The sequence below is a fragment of the Tympanuchus pallidicinctus genome, unplaced genomic scaffold (genome assembly GCF_026119805.1).
Source record: "Tympanuchus pallidicinctus isolate F22 unplaced genomic scaffold, pur_lepc_1.0 scaffold10, whole genome shotgun sequence".
NCBI classification, from domain to species: domain Eukaryota; kingdom Metazoa; phylum Chordata; class Aves; order Galliformes; family Phasianidae; genus Tympanuchus; species Tympanuchus pallidicinctus.
The window spans coordinates 20,960,943-20,967,119 of NW_026294619.1; the positions used below are offsets into that span (position 1 = coordinate 20,960,943).

General features: G+C 36.0%; 1 long non-coding RNA gene across 1 annotated transcript; it reads left to right on the forward strand.

Annotated features, from left to right (window-relative positions):
- Positions 1–751: 751 nt before the first annotated feature.
- LOC128072998 (uncharacterized) lies at positions 752–5,929 on the forward strand. The gene is made up of 3 exons (XR_008202582.1): positions 752–814; positions 4,484–4,547; positions 5,465–5,929. It is a non-coding gene; the product is annotated as an uncharacterized LOC128072998 (long non-coding RNA).
- Positions 5,930–6,177: the final 248 nt, after the last annotated feature.

Genomic DNA, 6,177 nt, shown 5'->3' on the forward strand with positions numbered 1-6,177 from the left:
ATGTGAACTAAATTAGATAAAGCAGACTGTGGAAGTGTGATGCTAATGGAGATAAACCAAGGATTCAGCAGCAGTGAACTGTTGGTTTGGTTCACTTGATCAATCAGTCTTACAGCACTAGTTCATCTAAACTCCAAGCTGTTGTCACCATTACTAGAGAAAACTTTGTCCAATGCATGTATGGTGCCAATTCTTTCAATTTCCAGTTGTATTTTCATTACTGAATTTAAATATCATAACTGATTAAAACCAAAAGAAGATACAAGAAATCCCTTTTTTAGTGTGATATTCTAGCTGTAAGAAGCCACCACTATTTTCTGCTTTCAAGTATGAGAAGAATAAATGCTCTTGCTTTAAGATACAAAATGGAGAAACAAAATGAAGGGTTAAAACAACTGATAAATTTTACACTTTTTTATATTATCTCATAAAGATATTTTAATGTCTTACAGTTGAGTTGTAAATTCAATCATCTTTGGACCATTTTGGTTGGTTTTTTTAGAAAGAAGTTACAAGTTTACATATACATTGTTCTGGTTATAGAAGATCATCATGTCAGAGTCTTGCAAAGAAGCTGACAATAACACAAAAATAACTAATATAATTGAGCTCATAGTCTCATTCTTTTATATACTTCCCAATCATAGTGGAATAAAAAACTACTATATTAATTTGTTAAATTTTAAAATTAGTATTAAATGAGAATAGGTAACAGCTTTGTATTTAAATATTTTACGTTCACTCACTTCTCAGGACTTCTAAGGAGAACTGCATGGCATATATGGCAACATACAAAATAAAGAGAGGAAAAGAGGTGTTGTAACTAAGTAATTTCCAGGTGTTGATTGTGACTGGTCAGAGTTGTTTAATTGTGTGCCCTTTGTAATCTTTAAAAAAAATAAAAATAAAAGAAATTGGGTAACTCAATGCCACCTGTTAGTGACTTTTCCATGATTTTTTTGGTGTGAATATTCTTTCCACATTTTCAAGATTGGTAATCTCAAGTGTTTATCATTATCGGACCATTGGCATGGTCCAGAAAATCAGAGCTGGCACAATGGACCTCAATAGAGTAGACAAAACTGTTTATGTTCAGTGATTTCCAGGAAGTTGAGAGCAAAGTCCAGGGAGATACTCTCTGTTTTGGAAAGTCAGAAGCTTGAGGTAAGTGTAGCTTCAGCTCTGATCAAGACAGATAGAATTCCAAGGCTCTGAGGGGTATGAGTGAACCATAAGTAGACAATGAGTTATTCATTCTCTCTGCAAACTGAAAAGATCAGAGGTATTACAGAAGCATTGCTCTGTTTATAGCCACTGGTGCCTGTAGTTTTATTTCATGACTTGACAGAGAGGGAAGGTAGGAGAATAGTGACAACAGCTGACCCTGGTGACAGCCTTCTTTCTATAGACCCTGGCAGCAAAGAGCAGCAATTGAGAGCATAATTTTAAGAGTCCAGGAAAGGCTGAGATGAGATATTCTGGTATGTCATCGTGGTAGGTTTTTCTTGTTTGTGGTTTTTTTTTGTGTGTTTTTTTTTGTTTTTCCTCCTCTGGAGAGAGATGTGGGTGTTAGATTTCCATTTTAATCTCCTTGTAATTTTAATCACCTCAGTAGCTGTACATTATCTATTTATTTGCCACTCTGTTAGCTTATTTCTCCCAGCATCACTACGTCCTATTTCCTCTTAAGTTGTTCCTTACATGATATATCGCTGATGTCAGAAACTGCTCTGTATAGTAAAAGGTCCTGGAAATGGCTGAATTTCTGGTAAAATCACTAAGGAGAACACTGTGAAGCGGTGACAGATGTGTAATCCAACAAGTGATAGTTTGCTCTCATAAGCAAATCTGTGCTTATTTGCTTTTATGTACATTTACACTGCTGTAGAACACAGAACAGGATTGTTTCAAGCTGTAATCTGTATAGTTATAAGCGAGCTCTACTGTAAGTTACAACTTGCTTATATCTGCACAGAATATTTTTTGGAGAAGGCTTCCAGCATTTTCATGATCATCTGAAACAAGCACTTTTATTCCCTTTTCAGCCTATGTGTAGTTCTTCCCATGAGCTGAGCAGCTCTCTCTAGAATAAACTGAGCAAATCACTTGACTTTTTTTCCTTCTCGTTATTGAAATCCATATTAGAAAGCCGAGCATGTGCAGATATTCCATTTACTTTATTGTTAAACAAAGCAAATTTATTGGCAAGACCTCTTCAGGTTATGGCCTTGAGTGGTGTCTCGCTCCAATTTACAGGAGGAGGAGGAGGTTCTTTTTAATATATGTATACTTGGCAAGAGATTAAACAATGGTTCAAATGTTGGTCTGACCAGTTTGTTACATCTTAATCAGGGAGATGAGGAAGGGGAGGACAGACGCTATTATGAATTAGGGTAATGGGGAAGGGAAGGAAGGTGATAGAAAGGGTGAGAAAGAAGAAGCAAGGAGTCTTTATAGGAAGCAAGAGGGGGATAGTCACCACCATGGATTCAGCATGGTTTGTAGTTCAGTCGTTGATCTTCAGTAGTGGTGGGTCATCAGGCATTGTTTTCCTATTGAGGATGATGGTGACCATGGCAATGATGGCGACTTTTCAATGGTAGTACCAGCTTAAAAGTGGTTGAGTCAGCTCTTCTTGGAGTGGCAGCTTCTGGCTTTGGGATCTCAGCGGAAACTCCTTTGTTACCATCTTCCAGGCCTTACCAGCAGATAAGAGGAAGCAGGGAGGAGCCCATTTGTATCTAGGCTTCACAGGGTACACTGGCATCACCCCTCAATCTTGCATAGCAAGCTGGAGTTATTCGGTCACAGGTTAGATCTTCCGCTGGTAAACAGCTAAAACTGTCCATACAGTGATGTTGCTTGCCCCACGGCAACACCCATCACTCACCTCCTAGTCATCTCCTAGAAAAGTCAGTCTTCTCACAAGAAATACCTCAGGAAGCAAGCTTTGAGCCAAAAGAAAAAAAAAAAAAGATTCTCACAAGTGGTTTACTAGTCAGCTGAGGTAGTATTGAGGCTATGAACCCAAAAATATGAATAACAAAACTCACAAGTTATGTGCTTATTTTAAACTTTACGATTTCTTTCAAGTGAGTAGTTTCATTACGTATGTATATTTCTGTGAGAAATAAATTGTAATATTTATATGAGAATTTTGAGTCCATCATTCAAAGCAATTTAAGAGGGAAGAAAAACAGTGTGAAATACATGCATGAAGTAATACAAGCCACAACATGGTTGTAGACATGCATTTGCAAATATAATTTCAAAAACTGCTACTTTTATGACCTTTGTGACAGATTGGGGATGGATTAATTCCCCCAAATCAGTTCTCTGATTATAGATGAAGGAAAATTGTCTTTTTTAATACTTCAGTTTGACTTGTGATATCATTCAGCATTGCATCTGGTTGTAAATAGTTATGTCATATTGTGTTAATTTATACTACAATACCATCCTGAGAAGGGTGATGTAATGATTTATGGCGTGTCATATCTTGAGTGCTCACCAAGGAAGTAGAGCATATACAGATCAATCCTTTCTGTAAACAGTTTGAATATATGGCATTTAAAATGAAAATATATTTCATGACAAGTAGAAAGCATAAGAATATCTGCTTTTATATTGGCCTATAGCAGTTGGAATTATCTTTGTGTTAGTTACTTCAAAACAGAATACTGGCAAACTTAGGTGAAAAAAAAGGGTTGTGAGATACATAAAACAAAAGATCCCTTCTGTAAAAAGAAATATTGGGAATCTATTTTCAGCAGAGCACGACAGGAGTCTTTATCTTATTAACATTTGAAGTACTAATGGAATCTAAATGTTCAAATTCATAAAATAAATACAGTCAGTGGTAGAATAGATGAAACTTTGAAAAATTGCACTTTAGTATATTTCTTCTTTTATAGTATTTGTGGTGTCAGTGTATACCAAAATTATTTACAGGTATACATTAAACATGACAGGAAAACCTGAAAGTTGAGTTCTTTGAGAACTTCATCTGTAAGAATAGCAGCCAGCAAACTTATCTGGGCACAGATCAGTTAATGACAGCCTATTTCTTAAATGCGTGAAAGAATATTTTTATAAGCAGATCATAGATTTATATGGTCAAAGACTCTTTTCTTCAATGTGCTTAACCATGCAAGGAACAAACAAGAGACTTGTAAGTAAAGACAATTGGGATTTGATGGATTTTCTTTTACTCTTTCCTTGGAAGACTTATCATTGTTCTTCAACCATTAAGCTTGTGTAAAGTGTTTGATGGTGTCCACCACCTCCATTAAGGGTTTTGAGGCCAGCAGGAGCAGTAACTAATATAGCTATCTGAAACTGTATTTATACAAAAAGGCTGTAAAACAGTAAATGTAGAATTGGCTGTTTACTTTAATGCTGTATCCTAGATGTTTGAAGGATGCTACTCAGAATGAATTGTTATTTCTGTCTTTTGGTACCAATTTTTCCAATTGTACTTCAGGTTTTTTGGAAGATATTCTGAAGATGATAATGGTTGAAAGCAATGAGGATGATGGATTTCACAGGTAATGTGTCATTATTCTAATTAATTTAGCTAAATCACAGTAATTTACAATGAACTTGTTATAAATATATTCAAGATAGCACTCCTAGAATTATACAGAGGAGAGTCTGACCAGAATTTTAATCTTTTCTAAGAAAACAAAATATCATTGATTAGAGAAAAACTTGCACATAATGGGCAATAATTTTTATGCCTCTGTAGGAGTAAAGTTGTAGTGCTACATTTTAGTACTTTGGTTTTTTTTTCTATTTTTCTGCCCTGGATTTTATAGATATGACATAATTAGAAGATTACACTTAATTCCATGTTCTATTTTTAAATGAAATGGTAAGCAGTTTATTTTACTGAAGGAAATGTTTGAAGGAATATTTTTAGAGCAGACTAGCTACTTTGAATATCATTTTAAATACCTCAAACTCTTTAATTTATTAAATATAAGTCACTAAGGTTGACTTCTCTTATCCCTGCAACTTCTAATCTTTGTCTATTATTGTTGGAAAATATTAAGCATATAAATATGCTGCACTATATTACTCTCTCACTCCCCATTCTCAAAAGAACAGAAGGAGAAAATATGATTTTTTAAAAAAGCTCATAGGTTGAGATAAGGATGAAAATCACTCAACAATTACCATAATGTACAAACCAGATTAAGCATAGGGAAATTTTTTTTTTTTTTAATTACAGATCATATACTAGAGCAGAGATTAAAAAAAAAAAAAAAAAAAAACATCTTCCCCATCCTCTCTCTCCTACTTGCTCCTCCCAAGTTGCATGGAATGGGAATGGGTGCTGCGGTCAGCCCATGATGTTTTGTCTCTGTCACCCCCCCCAGTGGTCACTTTGACCCTGCTCCACGTGGGTTTGTGTTATGTGATGCTGTCCTCCCTAAACTGATTCTGCATGGGCTTTCTGCAGATTAGAACTCTCCAAGCACTGCTCCAGCACAGCTCTGTACCACGGGGACAACCCTTCAGGGTGGTGCTGCTCAAGTAGCCATAGGCATCAGCTAACCGAGACCATGGAGATAGAGTATTTCACCATGGGACTCTCCTGGACTGCAGGGAGCTTCTGCTCTGTGTCTGGAGCACCTCCTGCCCTCCTTTTGCAGTGACCTTGCTGGTTGCAGGGCTATTTCACATTTCTTGCTCTTGAGCTGCTGTTGTGCAGCGTTTTTTTTCTCTTAATTAAACCTGCTCTCCAAAACTTGCAATCAGTGTTTCTCATGGTTCAGCTGAGCCAGGTTCCTGCTGGAGCAGCTAGATCTAGGTCTGCTCACAAAGATCGACTCTGCAGCCTTGCTATGTAAGCCCAATGCAATTGTTCATCTTGTTCAGCATCAGAATGAGGATATTAGAAATGAACTAGCTTCTCAATTTTATATAAGCCTTAGTTATCTTTTCTGCCTTTCTGAATCACTAGATTTTAAGCAGTGAATTTGGAAATTTTAATAAAATTATTACATACTGTCCTTTGTCAAATTTGTAACAAAATTCTGAACCAAATTATCCTTATGTAAATTAATGTTTCATTTTGAATATTCAACATATTTTCCATAACGGAGTTTGTAACCATCATTGTCTTCTGAGATTTCTAGTAAGCTACTGTCATTTGGGTAAATCTTTATAAGC